The sequence below is a fragment of the Halichoerus grypus genome, chromosome 2 (assembly GCF_964656455.1).
Source record: "Halichoerus grypus chromosome 2, mHalGry1.hap1.1, whole genome shotgun sequence".
NCBI lineage: Eukaryota > Metazoa > Chordata > Mammalia > Carnivora > Phocidae > Halichoerus > Halichoerus grypus.
In genome coordinates, this window is record NC_135713.1 from 29403144 (window position 1) to 29425121 (window position 21978).

At 47.5% G+C, this 21978-nt stretch overlaps 1 long non-coding RNA gene across 7 annotated transcripts in view; it reads left to right on the plus strand.

Annotated features, from left to right (window-relative positions):
- The first annotated feature begins 3012 nt into the window (after positions 1 to 3012).
- LOC144381070 (uncharacterized) overlaps positions 3013 to 21978 on the plus strand; it is a 30212-nt gene continuing 11246 nt past the window's right edge. For 2 of the 7 annotated variants that reach the window (XR_013445524.1, XR_013445529.1), the window contains exons 1-3: positions 3013 to 3246; positions 13433 to 14029; positions 15368 to 15779. This is a non-coding gene — a long non-coding RNA (uncharacterized LOC144381070). Of the gene's footprint in view, positions 3247 to 13432; positions 14034 to 15367; positions 15780 to 21978 lie in introns of all 7 variants that reach the window. The other 5 variants (XR_013445525.1, XR_013445527.1, XR_013445530.1 and 2 more) reach the window with 5 other exon arrangements.

Here is a 21978-nt window from a genome sequence, read left to right on the forward strand (position 1 = left end):
AAACGGAAATCCATTTTTTCATTTTCTCTTGGTAACTCTCTGAGCCATCATTAGTCATATTGGAGTCTTTTCGAGACTTGTACTTAAAATTCAGATTGTTTTTTGGAAAAGAGTCATTGGAGAATCCAAATAGAAGCCTCACAAACGACTTTAGACTTGGAGGATTTTGAGGGTAGGTCACTTTCCAATCTAGTCTCCCTGATCTCTCTCTCTCTCTCTTTGCTCTTTTTAAAAGAAACACCAACAGTTCCAAGGCTGCTTCAAAAGGAGTAGAGGTGAAATGAAGAAACATCTCAGGACTGCCTGAGGGGGAAATTCGGAAGGCAGGAAGGAGGGGCTTACCAGTCAGCTGCCTTGGTGGCCGCGTACAGAGCCTCAGGTGGGTTCCAGCAGCGTTGGCAGAGGCTGCCGTGGGCTCACGCACTGAGCGGGGGAGTAGGGCTGAGGAAATGGAGTGTGAAGGAATGGAGCAGTGGAAGGCCAAGTACTGAAACGCCGGATGCCCTTGTGTAGGATTAGAAGGGGCAGCTGGCTTCCCTTCAGTTCTGTTCCCTGGATGTGCAGCTTGGCAAGACCCGAAGGCGAGCCACGGCAGGTGGAATCCATTTTGATTTTCAGACAAGGATGGCACCTAAATCCCAGGGGCATCTGAAGGTGGGCTGAGGCTTACTCCTCTGCACCACTCAGCTCTCTGCAAATCCTACCTCTTTCTCGGGTCAAGGTCCCTTAGAGGCAGGGCAGTGAGAGTTTCTGTTCCCCTTCTAAAGGAACCGAAGCACAGGGACTTAAATTAGACTTACAGTAGCAGGTATGACTGAGGTGACTCTGGGATCGAGAGTTTCTGTAGCCCCCAGGTGGCATTTTATGGGCACTGTTCATAAATATCCCATCAACCCTCAGATATAAGGAAAGTGATTTGGTCTTAGGAAATGTCAGACCGGAGATCCCACAAAAGTCAAACCCATGACTGGGGTGTAAGTCATGCACTTGGACAGCATCTGTCTGGGCAGTACATAATTGTGGCCATGACTGCATTGCTAACCTCTCACTCAGCCATTTGCTGAAGCAGTCATTCTTTGGGAAATGGGAGTTGGACCCTTCCCCCTTCTGAAATCCAAAATGCCTTCAGTGATGTCCTTGTCCATACCACCCTTTCTGACAGCTTGTGGTGCCTTACAAGTTGCTGAAAGAATGTTGCCTGGAGGGAGGCTTTCTGGGTTAAGACACGCTATGGATTCAGCCTTCCGGTGCATGGGCTCGACATAAAAGGGTGATCTAATATCAGCAGAACTGATTCTAATACATCGGGCTGCATCAGAGTCATCTGGGGACAATTACTAGAAATATCAAGTCCTGGGCCCCATTCCCAGTCATTAGGATTCAGTAAGACCCTGGGGCAGGGCCCGTGATTCTGCATTTGTGACAAGTGTCCCAAGTGACTCTGAAGCAAGAGGTCATGAACACTGCTCCATGAAACACTTCCTGTGACAACACAGAGTAGTCGTGTTTCTTCTGATTCTGAGCTCGAGGAGACCTGGGAAACTTGGTGCCTCAGGTGCCCTCAAGACCCTGAAGACGATATGGCTGAGTTGAGAGACCAGCTGCCTGATCGGGGCAGCTGCAAGCACTGTTTCTGTCTTGGCCCGACTACAACCTCTTGATTCTCCGTCTTTCTGCCCATAAAATGGAGCACCCCATATTTTGAGTTAAGAGGAAAGGTATTATATGATAATAGAGGAAATGTAGATTAGAGGTGTTCTATCTTTTTTAAAAAAATTATTGTTTAATATACTTTTATTTTTAGAGCAGTTTTAGTTTCACAGCAAAACTGAGAGGAAGGTACAGAGATTTCTGGCATCTATCCCCTGCCACCCCTCCTCCCCACACACACATACAGCCTCCCTCATCATCAGCATCCTCCACCAGAATGGCACATTCGTTATAAGGGATGAACCTAGATTGATACATTATTATCGAAAAGTGTTCTATCTTAAACTCACAAACATTTACCCACAGCTTACACTACCTTCTGGTTTTCACAATACCCTCACTAGAGTTTTGCAATAAATCATTTCACTCATGAAGATACAGAGGCATGGAGATGTGTTCTAGAGCCCACAGTGACATCCATCATTCCACCGGCTGGACAACTGAACTGAAGTCTGGGCCCTCAAGCTCCCATGGAACTAGACCCAAGACTCTAACATGATCCAGTCACCAGGGTGGGGGGCTTCCTGGCAGGCTCTCCTGCCTTTCTGCATAAAATCCCTGATTGGATATAGGTGTTGCCATCATTACCTTAATCCAGAGAGTTGCCGAAAAGACATTCAAAATGAACATGAAAGACTTTTAAAACTTTTATGTGATCAGAGTCTGAAACTGGACCAGCTCTAGCTTAATAGTCTTCTCCAATTCTCTTAGTAGAGGTATCTTGGACTTAACATAGATTATAGTGGGAGTCAGGATACCTGAGTTCTGGTTCAAACTTGACCAATAATTTGCTGTGAGCTTGGGAAATTTACCAGCTCTTGGAGTTTCCTATTTATAAAATGAGAGTTCTTGATTCTAAGCTCTCTTTTGGGTCTAATATCTTCAATCTAACTCCCACCAATCCACTGGGAAAGCTTAGGTTGTATGGACAAGTGCCTTGCTCAGGAGCCAGTCTGAGAAGAAATCACTGCTACTTGGTGAATTTCCAGGGGTGCAGAAAGCAGAAGTCTCAGAGAAAACATGGCGGTGGGTTACGTTTACATTTTCTTGCCCACTGGGCATAAACAGATGCCTCCACACCATTCATTTTGCCTTAAGCGTTTGTCCTGCTGCCTGGGGAAGTTCAGGACTTCTTGCAGTCAGAGCAGGATGGCAAGGAGGAAGCTCATGAGGAGACATTTATGCTCCTACAAGTGAATAAGGAAGTTGTGGGCATCTCTAACCTCATGACCAGGCATGTGAATGTTGCTAAAGATTGATGAATCATGGTGAGGCTGGGCCTTAGCAGGCACCTACTTCATCTCCAACTCCAAGTATATTGGCAGCACATTCGCTAGAATCTGAGTTTCGAGTAAGTGAAGGGCACAGACTATGCTTTAAGGATATCCTCAAAGCCTTGGTAGTAGACCTCAGTAAATGCCTACTGAATGAATGAACACCCCTGAAGGATGGAATCATAACAACTAGAGGGAAACAAACAATTTGCTCCTCGGTACAGCTGTTTCTAGGACTAGACTACGGAATGCCAGGACCAAGGTATGGGCTCTATCTCAATGGCTCTCCTTATACTTCTTTACCTTGTGTTGATGCCTGCTTTCTCCGTATTAAGGACCTCTTAGGAAGGAGAGTGGGCTGAGGACCATCTCTATTTTTTAAAATATATTTATTTAAAATATTATTGTACTGTAGCAAAAAACACATAACATAAAATATAACATCTTAGCCATTTTTAAGTATACAGTTCAGTTGGGTTAAGTATATTCACATTGTTGGGAAATGAGGACTTTCTCTTTTTTTTTTTAATTTATTTTTAAAGATTTTTATTTTTTCATTTATTTGACAGAGAGAGACACAGCAAGAGAGGGAACACAAGCAGGGGGAGTGGGAGAGGGAGAAGCAGGCCTCCCGCGGAGCAGGGAGCCCGATGTGGGGCTCAATCCCAGGACCCTGGGATCATGACCTGAGCCGAAGGCAGACGCTTAACAACTGAGCCACCCAGGCACCCCGAGGACTTTGTCTTTTTAAGAGCAGCTCCTGAGACCTGAAAAATATATACATTTCAGGAATTAAATATTATAGGAGAAATGGCTATAGACTACCTTTCTAAACTTTAAATTCAATTTTCTAAAAAATTATTAAGGAATTGGTGCTGTTTTCATGATTAAAAAATCCTTCAGTAGTTGAATTTAAAAGAAAGAGTTCACATGGTGACCATGACTATTACAGATGCCTTTGCTGCATTTTTCAATTTGGGGCTTTCTCTTATGATATAAAATATTTCAATGTCCAATTCTTATTTATTTCCTCTTTGGTTGGGTGAGCATCTTCCAAGTTAAATAAAGCTGGGTTGTCATACCACATATCACCATTAGGTGCTATGGCTTGACATAGTAAAGGGACTGGGGGTGCCTGGGTGGCTCAGTCGGTTAAGCTAACGACTCTGTTTCAGCTCAGGTCATGATCTCAGGGTCATGAGATTGAGCCCCATGTCCGGCTCCGTCAGCAGAGTCTCCTTGAGATTCTCTCTCTCCCTGTCCTTCTGCCCCTCCCCCAGCTCACATGCATGCATGCACGCACACACACACTCTCTCTCTCTCTCAAATAAATAAATAAAATCTTTTTAAAAAATAGTAAAGGGACTGGAAATAGCAGAATAAAACTTCTTTCCTTCCTCTCTTCTTTCCCTTTCTGTGACTTTTGGTGCCAAACTGCATGCTAGGCCTATGAACGCAGCAACAAAAAGACAGAACCTCTGGGTGAGACAGATGAGTCGTTACAATAGGAGGTGGTAGGGTGTGTTTTGGTTTGGTTTGTTTTTTAAGAGAGAGAGCGCATGTGCAGGGGCTGGGGGCGGAGGGTGGGGAGGTAAGGGCAGAGGGAAAGAGAGAATCTTAAGCAGGCTCAACGCCCTACACGAAGCCTGACCTGGAGCGCAATGCAGAGCCTCACATGGGGTCAATCTCACAACCCTGAGATTAGGACCCTGAGATCAGGACCAGAGCCAAAGTCAAGAGCTGACGCTTAACTGACTGAGCCAGCCAGGCACCTTGGTTGTGGTAGGTTGAGGGGAGGGGAACGTCTGTGGTGCTGTGGGAAGACCAGTTCGGTCTGTTGTGGGAATGCACGTGAGGCATGAGGTGGGCTGAACCAGGGCAGGGGCTTCAGGGGTAGAGAGAGATTCTGGCTTTTGGAGCAACTTGGTGGGTTCATGTTTCTGTGGAGGCCACGGGTGCAAGTGGGCCTGTTACCCTAGGCCACTGTCAATCACAGGTCACAAAATGGTGACTTGCCGACCTGTTTGGTTTGGCTCACATGGCTTTATTTTTTTAATGTGTATTACTTACCATAATGAAACACAGATTTTTAGCTTCTTTTGAGAAATCAGAAAGCCTAGCAGCAATTGGCAAGAACCAAGTCATGTCTGCCCCTTTGGGGCATCATCCCCTCAGCCAGCTTATTCCCTCACTTAGGTTTTTGCCTGTTCCCTTTGGGCAGGGCCAGTATTTAGTGGGTGTGTACTGGTCCACATGAGCCACTTGCTAAATGGGTGAAATCTTCCTTTTCTATTGGTAAATAGCTCTTCTATTTATTTATTTATTTATTTATTTAACAGAGATAGAGAGAGAGCGTAAGTAGGCAAAGCGGCAGACAGAGGGAGAGGGAGAAGCAGGCTCTCCGCCGAGCAGGGAGCCCGATGCGGGGCTCGATCCCAGGACCCTGGGAGAATGACCCGAGCCGAAGGCAGTCGTTTAACCGACTGAGCCACCCAGGCGCCCCGGTAAATAGCTCTTGTAAGCTTAGCACCCTTCTTGTTCAGGGGTACATTCTCCAACAGCAACCCCCCCAACTTCCTTTCCCCACTACGCGGCTATAAAGAGGTCCCATCTGATATCAAGTGTCTCTACCTCCCTGCTCCAGCACTGTATCTTGCATCCATTTGCTGGTTAGTCCTTGCCCTGTGCCTCTGGGATGGCCGTTCAGTAGTTTGAAGAATACTCCTGCCTTTAGGTGATGAAGCCTGTGGTCTCAGGGCTGAACCATGCGATCTCGCCTCCTGGAGGCAATCACAGATTGCTTCGGAATTTTGGTTTTTGTGGGTTTTTTTTTAAACTTTTAATTATAAAAACTCTTTTATTTCAGCAATGTTTACATTTCCATAGCATGGTGCTGAATATGATCAATATGGAGAGGATTAGGTAAATTTTTATAACCTAAGGGAGATAAGAAATTATTTTTTATTTTTGCAGCTCCAACACATTAAAATGATGTGATTTCCACCCCCATCTATTGAATGCCATTCCAGAGACATATTTAAGTTCTTTGTAGTCAGTGTCAGGTGGCAAATACGGTTAAAATAATTGATAATAATAATAATATACCCATTTGGACTTTCTAAAACCAGCCTATTTATCTTCCCTTTGCAAACAGCCCATCTGTGTGAGCCCTGAAGGCCAACCTTAGAGGAACCTGTTGTTTCTCCTCTAAGAACTAGGTCTGTGTCTAAAGAAACACTTGTTCGTTTTAATTAGAAACTGGTGGGGCTCTGGGCCGGCTGGCTGGCTGCTTCGTGCCACGCTGTAAACCGGAGGGCTGAGCCCGGGCCAGGGAGTCTGAGCATATCTTCAGGGTGAGATATTTGATTACACAAGGGAGGGGAGCTGATTGCCAGTCCTCCCATCTGGAGAAAAATTTCTGGGTGGCAGGAGCTAAGGATAGGGTGATAGAAAGTGATACACTAAGGAGAGTGGGGTGAGGTGAGGAGAAGAGCCTGCCCGGGCCGGGTCGGTGTCAGCTGCAAGGCGGCCGGGTTTGCCTCTGCCCTGCGTCTATCCGAACTGGAACTCCACGGGACTAAGTCATTGTGGGGTTCGCTTGGCCACTGGTCCGCAGCTCTCCCTCCTCCTCCTCACCTACATAAACCCATTTCTCCCGGCACCTGCTGGTGCTAACTTCCTTGCACCTCCCTCTGGGTCTCGCTCAGATGGTGAAATTGAGGAAAAGGCAGGCTCTTGACTACTCCCTCTGGAGCTAAGGCAGCAGCTTCCTGTGCCTTTCTCCCCCACAGAGGGGATTTACCGCTCTTGTGTTCTCTGCACACCACATCTGACCCGGGGCTCCAGGCCCTCGGCCCCCTAGAACGTGAAGTGTGTGATGCCAGTGACCAGAGCGTCCATTTGTTTGCAGAGCCCCAGCATCGAGCAGCGTATCTGGCACGAATCAATTCAGTAAGAGTAACGCATGTTTATCAACCGAAGGAAGGCAAAATCCAGGCAAGAGGCAGGAAACGGCGTTGGCATTATTAAGTGCACTTTCCAAAACTGTGCTGCTTTCAAGGATCGAAAGCATAGCAAGACCTTGAAGTACTTGGGGAATCATGAATGAGTCATGCAGGGAGAGCAGAGCGAAGCCAATACGACCAGTAAAATTTTAGCCATTGAGTGGGAACTGCGTTGTTACTTTATGTTAAATAGTAGCTCAGATATATGTGTGATGCTCAAACGTCAGTCTCATTCTGAATAAATCAGAGTGTACTATTTGTATAATTTATATTCACTTTAATTCTCTTTTGAAATGTTTCATGGACTCTATTGCCACTCTGTTGGGATCAGTAGGGACCACTGTTGAGCTCTTGCCATGAGCCAAGCCCATTGTGAGACACTTTCCAGGTATTTGCTGTCACCGCTGAGCTGTGAGGTAGAGACTGTCCTCATTGTGCATGAGGAACCCGAGGCTCACATTGGTTATGAGACAGCATGACCCTGAGCTTGGAGAGACTCGGTTTGCAAACTCTGCCTCATTTGGGGACTTTAGGGGCGTTATTCAACTGTAGTCATTAAAACCAGAACATTTGGAAAGACATCTATGTTTGCCTTGGCCAAACCACATTGGGTCAGTGCAGTTGGAGGGGCGGCGACACGTGAATGCTGCCTTGTGCGTCGGATATACACTTATTTATGTGAACTTTGTTCCCTTTCATTGGGACGCGAGGAGAGGAGGCTTTAAGGTCAGGCAGACTTTTAACTCTGGAGTATGGAAGAGCCTGTTCACTCGCAAGCTGGACAGGCTTTTCTCTTGGACATGAAAGATCCCACCACAAAAACCTCATTGAGCTTGTTACACATTATCTTCCAAATATCAACTCCGATTGAAAAGACCGTCTGGCCCACTGACAGTTACCCATTGGCTTCCGTACAGCGAGTTATTGTACAGCGCTTCCTCAGGCACTATAATTAGGTGACTGTGTAAGGAGTCTGCAGTGCACGTTTGAGCAGCGACCCTATTTGGCCCATGATGTCACGTGCTCACTCCGGTCCCTTCTCATCATATAGCCTTTGCCGTGGTGTGCTTGGCATGCAATACACATGAAATCAGACCTTCCTTGAGTTTTCTGTGAAGTAATGATAGCACCTAGAATGAGTCACTTGGGACAAGAGCCTTTACATACCTGAAATAATTATGATGTAAGAGCTGAGAGTTCTGGGAACCTAATTTTTCAGCTCCTCTATCTGGAAAAGTCCCTCAGCCTCTCAGAGACTTTATCTGGAAATTGGGGGTCATGGTCCCCGCAACCCCAATAGATTAGAATGCATAGCATATATAAATTACTTCCCTTTTTCTCCCCCGCTACCCCCAATCAATGACTCTGTCCCGAGCGTTCCACCTCTTAAGTATCTCTCAACTCCTTCCACGTTTCTCTTATCTCCATGGCCACCGTCCTGGTCCCAGCCACGGTCTGCTCTTGACTTTGACCACTGCACTAGCCTCTTGACTGGTTTGGGTGCACCCACTCATACACCCCTCTAGTACACTTGCTGCTGCCTCAGAGATCTTTCTGGACAATCACTTGGAACATATCCTCTAGCTTAAAACCTTCCAGTGGCATCTTTGTGCTCTTAGGATAAAGCTCAGACTCTTCATCTTGACCTGTAAGACCCTGCATGATCTGTTCCTGTCTATATCTGGAACCTCATGTCATGCCACTCTCCCCGTCACTAGCATCACAGCCAAATCGACTTATTTTCAGCAACTCGGATAGATCAAGAACTTTCCTCTTTAAAAGACCTTGGCACTGGACATTCCTTCTGCCTGGAATATCCTCTAACCTCTTCTCAACCCCCTCCCATGCCCTGCTAAATCCAGATCCTTCTTCAAGAAATAGTTGGAAATGCCACTTCTTTGGGAAATCCTTCTGAGACCCCCCTGCCCCATCATATAATCTCCCGATCAACAGTCTTACTCTATGTCGTAGCGTATGTCACGCCTCCAGTTAAATAATTACCTGGGAAGATAGTGGTTTAAAGTCTGTCTCCTGCTCTGGACCGTTTCTTCCACCCAGTCTTCTTCCCACCATACCATGTGGCACATAATGTTCACTGATAAACATTGTGGAGGCGATAAACCTTATTATTCCTCTCTGAATTTAATTCTGCCATTGTTTGCAGTCGAACACCCTCCAGCTTCCTCTTGGTTGAGAGGACAGATGGCTCTGTGTGAGGGAACCCCACCTCTGGGTTCTCCTAGTCACCAGGGGCTGGTTGGAAAGCAGGGTAGGAATCAGGAAGAGTCTGCCCTGGGTCAGAGCTAGAAAGAAGGTTAGGGTTCAGTGAACCCCATGGCCATATTTTCCAGATAGGGAAACTGAGGCCAAGAGAAATTGAATGTTTATGTCCAAGAGCAGAGCAAAGGAATGGATTCAATGACCCCAAAATGTTCTTTTATCAGGCAGAAATACATCAATATAAAAATATGCATTTATACATGATTTGTAGAACATTTTGTAATTGTCACTTCCATCGCCTCATCGATCCTCACAGCAGCCGTGAGACAAAGGGAGGGCAAGCACTGTTTATCCTCACTTGACAGAGGAAGAAACAGGAACAGAGTGTCTGGGTGATTTACACCTACTCAAGGTCCCCCCAGCTTCCAAGTGCAAACGCCTGAGTCCCTGAGCCTCTGGTTCTGGGGCGGATGTTTTTCCTACCGTACTACACTGTACCTCTTACAAATAAATACTTGGGCAGCTCCATTTCTGGTAAGAAAAACACTGGCCAGAAATACCTTTGCTCACAGCTGTGAGCAAAGACAAGTTCTGCTTCTGTCTCTTCCTTGCTCAGTTGATGGTTGTGTCATCCGACAGCCACTTCTCCATCTGTCAGTTGAAGCTGCCTGATGTCACAGTGTGCTCGCTGCGGAGTCAGCCTCACCTGGGCTCCGACCCTGGCTCCACTGCTTAGCAACCGGGTGGCCCTAAGTAGGTTAACGGGCACCTCTCCGAGCTTTGGCTGTGGGGCCGTAAACGCAGTTACTCGTTGCCTCTTCCTGACTTTGTTCAGGATGGAATGAGGCAGTACCTTTAGGATACAGAGGACACAAAAGGCACTCCTTTAACACTATTTGTCCTAATAGCAAAGGTAGGCTGGAGCGACAAAACTGAGAAGAACACTGTCAGAAAGGGCCAACCTTTGGGTAGAAGAAGTACAGGGAGTCGTCAGAAGGGCAAAATGGGCCCTGGGGGTGTGGTTAAAAGGGGAGCAGTTTTGCAGGCTGAGGTGGATTATATTTTAGGGGCAGTCCTGTTGGCTGTCTCCTGGTTACACGGGAGTCCGCATGTGCCATGCGCATTATCGCGTGCCTGCTTGCTCATGGGGGCGGGTGGAAGTGCAGGGAAATGCAAGGGCCTGAGGGGCCCGGCAGCTCCCCTCCCCTCAGCAGCGTCAACACACTGCCGCAGGCACTATGTTCCCCATCTCTGCATTTGGATGGGGAAAGTTAAATAAATGGGAGAAAATGTTTACAAGTTAGTCTGATTGCCAATCTGAAGATGGTTTCATTCTCAAAGCCATTTGGGAGCTTTTGTTTTTCTAAACTGTGACTTCACAAAATGTATCCAGAAATGGTACTTTAAGGCAGTTAACTGAGCTGTGAATACTGTTATTTTATGAATACACTTTCTCCCAGTCTGGAAGTCGAAGTCTTAAAAACACCATCCCTAAAAAGTTAAACTAGAAAATAGAAATGGAGAATGGTTTTTTCGTTGTTAACATTTAGATTAAAATTTCATGGCAGACTCAGGAGCAAGGAGGAGCGGTTGCAGGAAGAGGTGACAGGTGATCAAAGGAGAGAGACCAAGTTAAAAAAAAAAAAAAAAAAAGACTAGAGCCCAGGTCCTTCCGGGGAGGGCTGTCTGCTCCGAAGCGTCCTCTCAGGCAGGCAGGAGGCAGGGCCCTTGACCAGGTCCAAGGGCTGTGTCTCAGCCCGTAGGCTGGGGCACTGCATTTTGTCTGCAGATCAAGGGCGAGTCCAGGGGCAGACTGACACCCCCGCCCTCCCCTCCCCGGCCCCCCGAGCTCCCACGACTGAGATGAAAGCAGGAGCTGGGATAGCTCGAGTCCCGCGCGAAATCGCCACGGCAGGGTTTGGAAGCCCACACTGGCAGGGCCAGCTCGTCCCCTCCTTGAGGCAGGCAGGTGCCGGGAGCCACGTGGAGTCAGAGGAATCGAATGTCTAACTGGGGAGGGAGAGACGGTTCTCTCAGGACGAGAATCTGATCAGCCCTGCCACCAGGGCCCAAGGGCACCAAGTCCTGGGCCGAGGCTGCATTCCTCGCAAGGACACTGGCCGCGCGTGCATCCGTGTCAGTTCTGCTCCCACTGCCACCAAACTCCAGTCTGAGGGGCAACATCCTTTCTTTTAAGGAAAAGACAAAGCTTTCTCTCCTCCACAAAATTTTGTAGTCCTATATCCCCCAATGATTGAAAATGATGAATTCAAGTGAACAAATGAGATAGGATGGCAAAGAAGTTGAGGCAGGCACATATTCCTTGAAATGGCTTCTGATGTGAGTACATGTGTGGGGGTGGGGGTGCAGAGGAAGGTGGTCTCTGGGCTGGAAAACTGAATTCTGGCCAGCTTAGGTTAGATCATTGTTGAGAACAAGGAGCCAAACAGGAAGTTTCTAAGTGGATTGGGGAAGGCACAGTGGTAGTGGTAGGTCGGGGCCGTTTGCAGGGGGGTCTCTGTCTTCAGGCCCCTCTTTTCCTGCTTCTGCCCATATCCCTAGGATCTCATGCACCCAGTGATGTCAGTGATGGCAGGAGTGCCGACAACCCTCAATTCCCTATCTCCTTCCCTTCTCTCCTGAGTTTGGGATTCAACCGTCTACCGCTCACCCTCACGCCCCCCAGGCAGCCTAAATACTCCACAGCCAACGTGAAAAACGCACCACCACGCGTCAGCTCCTACTGTGCCCACCGGCGCCAGCCCCTCCGTCGGTCCCACCATCCAAACATGAACCTGGAAATGAGTCACAATCCCACCTCCCCCTCTGCCCTGAAATCTAATCTATTAGCCCAGCCGGCAGATTATTTTTTTCTTTCCATTCATCAGGCTTGTCTTCTCTCCTTCCCATCCCTTGCATGATTGCCTCGGTTCAGATCTTCCCCCACATCTTTCTTCTGGCCCTATTGCAACTGCCGCCTAACTGGTCTCCCTGCTTCTCCTCTGATCGAGCCCAAGCCATACTCCACACTGTTGCTGCAGTGGGCTTTCTGATGCGACCCTCGAAAGTCTTCACCTTACCCACAAGATGAAGTCCATACTCCTCACTAAAGCAGGCAAAGCTCCCCTTGCTCTGGACACTGTCCAGCTCTCCATCTTCCCCTTTTACTTCCCTTTTCTAACCTCTTTCCCCAGTACATGGTACCGTGCAGCTGCGTGTGCCAGGCACCATGGAGGTGCTGGAGACACAGTGGGAAATGTGAGCGTCACGTGCACCTTACACCTGTCTACACAGAGCCCAGTGCCTTTACTCACCCGCTTCTCTCTGCTGCCCTGAGACCGCACGTCCTTCCACCACATCTACTGACAGATGCACACTCCTCTTTCGGGACACAGCTTCGGGGCCCTTCCTCTGTGCTCCGACGGCTCCCTGCGCATGGGGCCGGATTTGTGCGTTCTCCGTGTGCCACATCCTCCCTGGGTGATCTTGGGCAAGTCACTGTGTTACAGTTTCCCATCTATAAAATGAAGATGATGATGACATTGTAGGGAAGGTTAAACTTTACCCATCTTAGGCTTCAGCTGCGATTCTTAAACTAAAAGATTAACGAGAAAAATGACCAGTTTATTAACATGTGCAGCACACATCACCCAGGAGAAATCTGAACCAAAAGTAACTCAAAGCCATGGCTTAGCAATGTGGCTTATTTATCGTGTTCAGCGAAGAACAGTTCATCTGTAGAGGAATGACAGGACAGAGGAGAGTCACGGTAGGCGTCCCCCGGGCGGCGGCGACCTGTGGGAAGGTGGATATACGGGAGGGAACTACTGGGGTAAGATTTGTTTGCAGCTTCCTCGGGTGCCACCTCTGGGCTGATAAGAGCTTGTCTCCAGTAAAAGGAGAATTTATATATTGCCTTGAGGCAGAAAAAGAGGAGTTTTTTTTCTGAGTTTGTTTCTTCCGAATTTGCCTTTAGCTCAAAATAATTTTTTTAAAGATTTTATTTATTTATTTGAGAAAGAGAGAGAAAGCGCACGCACAAGGGAGAGGGAGAAGCAGGCTCCCCGCTGAGCAGGGAGCCCGACATGGGGCTCAATCCCAGGACCCTGGGATCATGACCTGAGCCGAAGGCAGACGCTTAACCCACTGAGCCACCCAGGCGCCCCAAATAATTTTTATATCAAAGAGGTCTATTTGGGGATGACATATTCTGCTTTCCTTCAGTATCAACTTCATCCAGTTGTGTTGGAACAGGGTGTCTGGTCCATCATGCACCCAGTAAATAGCAGCTGTGGAAATAACGGTCTCGGCACGCTAGCGAGGGAGAGCGAGATGGCGCTGCTGCTGTTGAAACGGTTTGGTGCTTTCTCGTGACGTTCAGCATCGACCACATGACCCAGCGATTCCACACCTATGTGCACACCCATGAGAAACGAAAACAGAGCCACACCGAAACCTGCACCCAAATGTTGACAGCAGTATCATTCGCAATAGCCCCAAAGCAGAAACCACCCAAATGTCCATCGGCAGATGAATGGATTAAACGGATGATGGCATATACATACAAGGGACGATCGTTCAGCCATAAGAAGGAATGGAATTCTGATACCTGCTACAACGTGGGTGAGTCTCAAAAACATTATCTGTCAGATACCCGAGGGATGAGTTTGGGCTTATTGAAAACAACCATCAAACAGATGATGCCAAGCTGATGTCCGTGAACACAGACTTAGAATACTAGGATTTGGTTGGAGAAAGGGGAAGATGTTCCCAAACAACAGCCAGTGTGAGAAGAGGACCAAGCAAATGCTGGGGAAAATGGTGGGTGAGTGGGATTCTTGTCCTTATTGCTCAGAGAGCGGGGAGGGTGGGGTGGTGTCGTAGCTGCCAGGGCGTGCGGTCCACCCTCTGGGCAGGGACCCTGAAGCCAGGGCAGTGAGTGAACACCAAGACTCAGAGCAAAGGGGTTCAGGAAGATTTTGGGGCCATGCTTTAGAAACCTGGGGAGAAACAGGCAGTTGTAAGGAAGACTTCAATTGTGGGGAATGCAAAGACAGTGTGCCTTGTGGGGCTCAACTGAACTGGTCTGCAGGGTTTGCTATGGAGTCTGCACCTAATAGCAGGGAAGCCCCACCAGCCAAAGGTCTTGACAGTCCACGTGGAGACGGTAGACACTAGGGTGTCTTGTAGGGAGAAGGTGGGGCTGTGGGACGGAGCCACCAGACTCCCTTACTCAGGGTCTAGCTCTCAGTTCTCCAACTCCTGCTTTCCCCAGGACATTACCTCTGGGTTCCTGCAGCCTTTGGCACCTGCTTCGGTTTTACCTTTGCCTTCTTCTTTCCCAGGAGACTAGGAGCATCTTGAAGGCAAAGGCTGTGTTTTGGTCACCACAGTGTGTGTAGGAAGCACTCATTCTCTTCTCATTTGGTAGCATAGAATCCAATCATTTAGGGAAGAGGCCCACCTTCCAGATACCCACAGAAAATGAAAATGCCCTCCAACCGATGGCTAAAAGTAGTGTTCCTAACTTGCCTGGTGAGGAGAGGAGGTAGAACTCACTTCCATTCTCTAAAAGAGCAGTAGATGAGTCCCTAGGAGAGGTCAAAGGATCTTAGCCTTTCCTCCCAGCTCCTGGATTTTTGCATATGGTGGTGCATTTTGGTGGGAAGGCTGGAAGGTCCTTTCTTGGGTAATGGGATGTTTGAGCTGGGAAGGGATGAGGGGATGTAAGGATATGTGCTATGTGATGACAGGAGAAGGGATGGGGAAGAGCTGGGCTTGCTGGACCTACTGCACAGCCAGGCCAAAGGCACTGGTGGCAGTAAAGTGGTCATCAGAGAGCCTTCACCTGGCCAGGTCTCCGCTGCCCCTGGGAGGCCCTGTGCCACCCATCTGTGGGTTCAGGGCTGTGCTCCATGGACTGATTGAAACAGTCTGTGTTATAGATGCATTGTGGCTTCACCTCTGGATCCTATGTTCCCACCTGCTCTTCACCCTGGTGCTGTTTGCCCGATAGGGCTTTTCATACAAAATTTTCAGCTTTCCATGTTAACTCTGCTTGTGACTATCCATACATGAAGACCAGGAAGGTATTCAGAACCAACACAGCCTTATGGAACATATTCCCAGATCACTGTTGTCTTCGCTGTCTTTCCGCAGCTCAAACATCTCCAGTGGTCTGTACAGTTACTCCCCAAAGCAAGGTTTGCGGACCGGCAGCACTGGCATCACCTGGGGACTTGTTAGAAATGCAGAATCTCGGGATGCCTGGGTGGCTCAGTCGGTTAAGCGGCTGCCTTTGGCCTGGGTCATGATCCCAGGGTCCTGGGATCGAGTCCCACATCGGGCTCCTTGCTCAGCAGGGAGCCTGCCTCTCTCTCTCTCCCTCTGCTTGTGCTCTCTCTGTCAAATAAATAAAAAATCTAAAAAAAAAAAAAAAAAAGAAATGCAGAATCTCAGGCTCCATCCCAGACTACTGAGTCAGAATCTGCATTTTAACAACATCCCTGGGGGCTCCGTGTGCACACCGAAGTTGGAGGAGGTGTGGAAGTTTGGTTGACATGAGACTGAGGTAAGCACAACTCCTTAGCTAACTCCACATCTTTCATTGCTCCTCTAAAGAAATATTTGCTCTGCAATAGCCTGGTCTAAATCAGCTTGGTGCCCTTAAAAGCTCTCTAACATGTGTGCTCTGGCTTTTAGTCTCAGACATCATTCTGATTTTTGTGTCTTTTCGAATACAGAAATGAGCCCAGCGTGTATTCTTCCATAACCAATTTCTCTGAAGATGCCACCTTTATTTCCCAAGTTTTCCGTGTCCCACAGCTAATCCCATGCCCTTCCCACTCCCACACAGGCCTGGAATTCCAGAATGCTAGTTCCAGATCAGAGCCCAAAGTCCATTTCTTTGCCTGGGAAGAAGTTTGAGAAGCCTTCAGAACATGCCATGGGCATTCATTCACACTTCTTTGTCTTTGGCCCATGCTTTCAAAGTCTAGCAGAAGCCATGCAACTTGCCTGAAGCTAGAGACGTCAAAAGTATCAAGGCCACACTGTGTCCTCCTTCCTCCAAACTCTAAAGTCACTTGTCTGTACATATGATTTGGACACTAACCCTATAAATCTTTGCACTGTGGTGGCAACTGGTCTATAATTGTACTAAGAACTAACACCATGGTTTTCTTATTTAACTTTAACTTTGAAATAATTTTAGACTGACAGAAAAGTTGTCAAAATAGTAAGAGGAGTGCTCCCTTATGCCCCTTACCCAGCTTCTCCTAATGCTAACATCTTCCTTAACCAGGTACATAATGATCAAATGTGGGAAATGAGCTTCAGTACAATACTCTTAACGAAACTCCAGACCTTCTGAAGAGAGATTTCCCGTTTTCCCACTCGTGTTCTTTTCTTGTTTGAGGATCCAATCTGAGGTCCCACCTCAATTTAGTTGTCAAGTCTCCTTCCTCTGCTCCAGGCTGGGAAACATTCTTCCATCTTTCCTTCTCTCTCTCGTACTTGACACTTTTGAACATTGCTGGTCAGTTATTTTGTAGAAGGTTCTTCAATTTGAGTTTGATGTTTTCTCAAGGCTAGATAGAGGTTTTGCTTTTTTGGCAAAAATAAAAGAAGTGATGTTGTGTTCTTCTCATTTGTATCAGGGAACATGATATCAATATTTCTTATTAGTGGTGATCTTAGCCCTGATCACCTCATTAAGATGGTGTCTGCTGAGTTTCTCCAATGTAAATTTACTGTTTTTCCCTTTGTAATTAATAAATATCTTGGGCGAGATACTTTGAGATAATGTAAGTATTTTTTTTTTCCTTAACCTTATGCCCACTAATGTTAACATCCTTTGGTAGATATGCCTGCAAAAATTATTCCTGTGGCACATACCACGTACATATCCATAAACAATTGTGTGAGATAGGTAAGCTCCTATTTAAACCACTGCAATAGGGTTTTCTATTAATTGAACCTTCTTTGAACTGTCTTTTTAATGGGGCCCATTATAACAGGATTTCTTTAAAAAGATTTATTTATTTTTAGAGAGGGAGAGAGAGCAGGGGGAGGGGCAAAGGGAGAGGGAAAGGGAGAGGAAATCTCAAGCAGACTCCCCACTGGGAGCCCAGTGTGGGGCTTGATCTCACAACCCTGAGATCATGCCCTGAGTGGAAATCAAGAGTCGCTTAACTGACTGAGCCACCCAGGTGCCCTTTAACAGGGTTTTAATATGACAGTGGCACAATCAAATAAATAAAACAGTCCTTCCTTCCTTCCTTCCTTCCTTCCTTCCTTCCTTCCTTCCTTCCTTCCTTCCATCTAACCACCCATCCAATATTCCTTTTTTTTTTTTTTGTAAAAAAAGGTACCCATACTTGTATTTCTCCCAGTTATGTCTTAACTGATGCCCCTGACTCCCTGTTGTTCTGTTTGAATTGTTATATGAACTTGCTGTTATGGCCAAAAAAATAAGCCAAGATGGAAACCTTAATTTCTTTGAGCAGATGGTTGTCAAAATCAATCTAAGAAAAGAGGTGCCAAATTGTTTGCTGGAATGTGCTATCACAGAAAATGTCTGTCATGGACATCTGTTGTTTTTGGCTTCTCAGCATCCCTCATTCCTTCTTTAGGTCACAGCACCCATATCTCCTTCACAGCATCTGACCTCCCATGTTCTTAGCCCATACAGTTTAGTCAAATTGGCCTACTGGCTGGTGCCAAACATGAACACATGGCCTAGGCCAGGACAGAATTATCCATCCTCCTGGCCATAGCCATCAGTGGAGACATTGGCATCTGGCTCTGGTTGGTCAGTCAGAATCTCCTCCAAGGTCCTTAATGAAATTATTAAACAAGAAACTCGTTCTGTCTACTGGGTAGCTAAGAGAGTGGGACTTTAGCCTGTAACTTCCACTGGACATCTTTGCTACCAGGTTGCGGAAGGACGGTCTAAGAATGAGGCCCACACAATGGAAAACAGTGAAGTGGTTGACAGGGGCTCTTCCTCATGACGTTAATTGAACACCTGGATCTAGCTTGTTCTGAACCAGATCCACCGCAGGACTTTCCAGGGACATGAGCTAATCAATTCCCTTTCATTGTTTAAGGCAGCTTGAGTTGAGTTTTCTGCTACAGGTGACAGCATGTGCTCAGGGCTCTTCAGGATTCAAAGATGAGCCAGATGTGGCCCATGCATTCAAGGAGCCCTCAACCTAGCAGAGAACATAAGACCAGTGCACACATATCCACAAGAAAGCGTGATCCACACATGAGGAGCTTGGCTGCAAGACCACCCATCACAGTGGGTGATGGACACCAGCTGGGGAGAATCTGGAGCACTGAAGAGAAGAAGGACCTTATTCCCAGCAGAGGGAAAGACTTGGGCAAGGGTCCAGCCGTGGAAAGTGTAGAAAGCTCAGTGTGTATTTTGAGGTTCTGTAGGTCATCCATAGTGACTGAAGGGTAGAGGTTAGGTTAAACAGGAAGATTTGGGGGACATAAATACAACAACTAGAGAAAAGATATGTTTGAAACAAATTGTGGAGGCTCTGATTGGCAGTCTGAGGGATTTGACTGGCTGCAGGAAGATAGAGAGGAATTTTGAATAGGAGGGGGAGGTACGGAAGATTAATTTGGCAGCCGTGAGTGCAGTTGGAGGGGAAGGGTTGGGAGGCGGGGGACCTGTGAGGAGGCCAATGCAATTGTCCGGCTGGACCTCAGTGCAGGGCTGGGAAGGATCAGATGGAAAAAGAGGGCTGGAGGCGAATGGAATCCCAGCCTCTGAGAACATTCTGCAGAGTGGCTCTGGCCATATTTGCTCAAGAATCTTCCTTGTGGTATCATTTGAAAGCCATACTTTTTATTTCATGCTAAACATTGTCAGAGGGAGCAGTGGCAGATTCATCCTGACCATGAGCCAACTGGCCTGGCATGCACACTTTTAATGGCATTCCAGACCGCAGGGCCTGGCAGACTCCCTCAGAACCCAGCCCCTGCCCTGGCTCCTGCCTTACCCAGAGTTAGATGTCAGGACGGAGCATCTCTCTTCTTTCTTGGTGACCTTCCCAGCAGAAAAGCTCCACAATGAGACCTGAATGAGGAGGTCCCCTGCGTGAGACCTGTGCAGCCTGGCCTTCTTAGAGATGCCACTGCTTTGGCTTCAGACTCGGTACCATTCTGATCACACCTTCACTCCTGCTCTCCCAGCCCCTCCCTCCCAGACCTTGAGCAAGTCCTGTTGGCACCACCATTGCTGACGCTCGTCCAAGTCCCCACCATCACCCATGTGCATTAGTGCAGTGGCCTCGCTGGTCTCCTCCACAGTCTATATTCCACAAAGCAGCTAGAAGAGTCCTTTAACATCACAAACCAGATCCTGTCTGTCACCTGTCTTCCTAAAACCTCCTGATGGCTTCCTGTCTGATTCAGAATGAAATCCTAAATCCCTACAATGCCCCAAAGACTCCAAATGATCGGGCCCTTGGTTACCTCCTCCATTTTATCTCCTACCACTCCCCTATCCCTTTGAGCCTTTACATTTACCACTCTCCCCACCTCTGCTGACTGCTCTCTTTTTCTTCATGGCCCACAATATGCCTCATCAGAATAAAAACTTGCCTCTGTCAGGATAGACTAAGATATGCTGCAGTAACAACCTCCACATCTCAGTGGCTCAGATTACAATTGGTCCTTTCTCTTTTACCACGCATGTCTGTCATGCGTTGGCAGAGTGGCTCCATTCATCATAGTCACTCCAAGTTGACAGAACAGCCACCATCTTGAATGTTTCTGGTTGCCATCCTATAGGAAAAGAAAGAGACTCTCAAGGATCTCATAATGGCAATTAAATGTCAGGCTTAGAAGAAACACAAGCCACTTCTGCTCATGCTCTTTGGTCGTTCACTGGCCTCAGTCAACCACAAGGGAACCCAAATGTGTGACCTTACAATGTAGCCAGGAGTGGAAAGGATCTGTGATTATTTGGTGAATGACACTCATGAAGGCCACGATGGCTGATTTTTTCTGTGTGTAGCATGAATGAGACCCCCTTGGAGTATCTTCCAGCCCAGCAATTCTGAGCTATGGCAGGGTTGGCCAGATGGGGTTAGGACTGAGAGTGGGTGGAGAGTGAGGACAGGGGAGGAGGATTGGTTACCTCAGCTCAAGCTCAGGGAGAAATGAGACCATGGCTGAGCTTGGTCGCTTACTGGGTCAGTCCAATTGATGCACATAAGAAAGTGTGGTGGCCAGTTGTCAGGTCCTTTAGGCCAAAGGTGCCTTCTACTGATGGTGGGCTGGAAAGATCCCCTGCACAGAAAGAACTTAATCTGCCATCAGCAATTCTTCCATTAGAGAGTCATTCCTTTGGTTGACTCTTTGGTTGACCCTTTGGCCATTCCTTTTGGTAGAATTGCATTTCCCAAGTTGTGTCTAGCAGAACACTTCTATTAGAGATGTCCCCAAATGCTCCTTGGTCAAATAAGGTTGTGAGCGGCTGGGTTAAACAAAATGACACAGGTTTTCCTCTGCAGGCCTTCTCAGGGCCTTGTTTAATATGCTAACATGTACTATGTCTTTCTGAGATGGAACCAAAATATGCAGCATTTTCCTAATTTTTAAAATCAAGAAACCCTTGCATCTATGAATGACTCCCTAGAGTTCAATTGGGCCGTTTGAGGAAGTGTTGGTCTGGAAGCCTTTTGGTGCTCTTGAGTCCCCTGTGGAAAGTAGCTGTCACTGGAGGGCTTTTCATGGGAAAATAAAAGCAGTACACACAAGGCCTTGAGAAAATAGACTCAGACAGGGGTTTGGGGAGGCAGAGGGTCTGAAACGGCGGGGTCAGGAGTGACAGTCAGAAGTGATCCTTTCCCGAGTGTGGATGCAGAGCAGGAGCCCAGGAGAGGAAGAGCTCTCTGTTCCCCCGCCCCTCACTGCCCCCAGCCTTGCTGCTTCCTTCCCTCTCCTGCCCAATAAGACTCATTAGTCCTGCTTTCCAAAGCTCTGGCCTTGACTGGTCTCCACCGTCCAAGCCAAAAGCACACCAGGCTCTTTCTACTCTTGTTGGCTTAGCTCTCAAGTCCCTTCTGTGTGGAATGCCCACTCTTCCCCCAACGTCAGTCTGGAAAATTCCTACTCATCCTATAATAGTACATTCAGGCAGCCACCTCCAGGAAGCTGTCCCTGATACCTACCCGCCCCCCCCCCCCCGCCTCAGCTGGATTTATGCTTCATCCTTGAATCTCCCATAACACTGTGTTGTCTTTATCACTGTCCTCATCATGTATTTTATACTGTTTCTGTCCCTCTGATCTGGGGGCCCCTTGAGGGCTTTATCTTTATATGTTTTTATATTTATATCCTTCCCCAGTAGGAGATAGATGCTAAATAATTAGTTGAATGAATGAAACCCAGGCACAGAGCCGGAAGTGGGTTAAAATTCCTTACATACACCATTTTAAAGAATTTCCCTAGTTAAAATAATCTATTCCGTGTGTTTGAAAACCTCATCCTTATTTGTCATGGCTCACTTCTGCTGGTTCTCTGATTTCTCGGAGCCTTAGCTCTTGTCTCTACCTTTCTTGCCTTCTGTCTGACCACTTCTTCCCTCTGTCGCTGTCCCCTTGACTGCCAGTATGCTCCGGGCCACCTGCCTCACGTGTCTCCTCAAAGGGGGTGAATGAATCTTGGAATGTGGATGGCCTACCCTTAGGTGTGTTTCCCTAAGTGAGATGCGAGTGCAAATATCTTGAGAAGACACCCGAACTTGA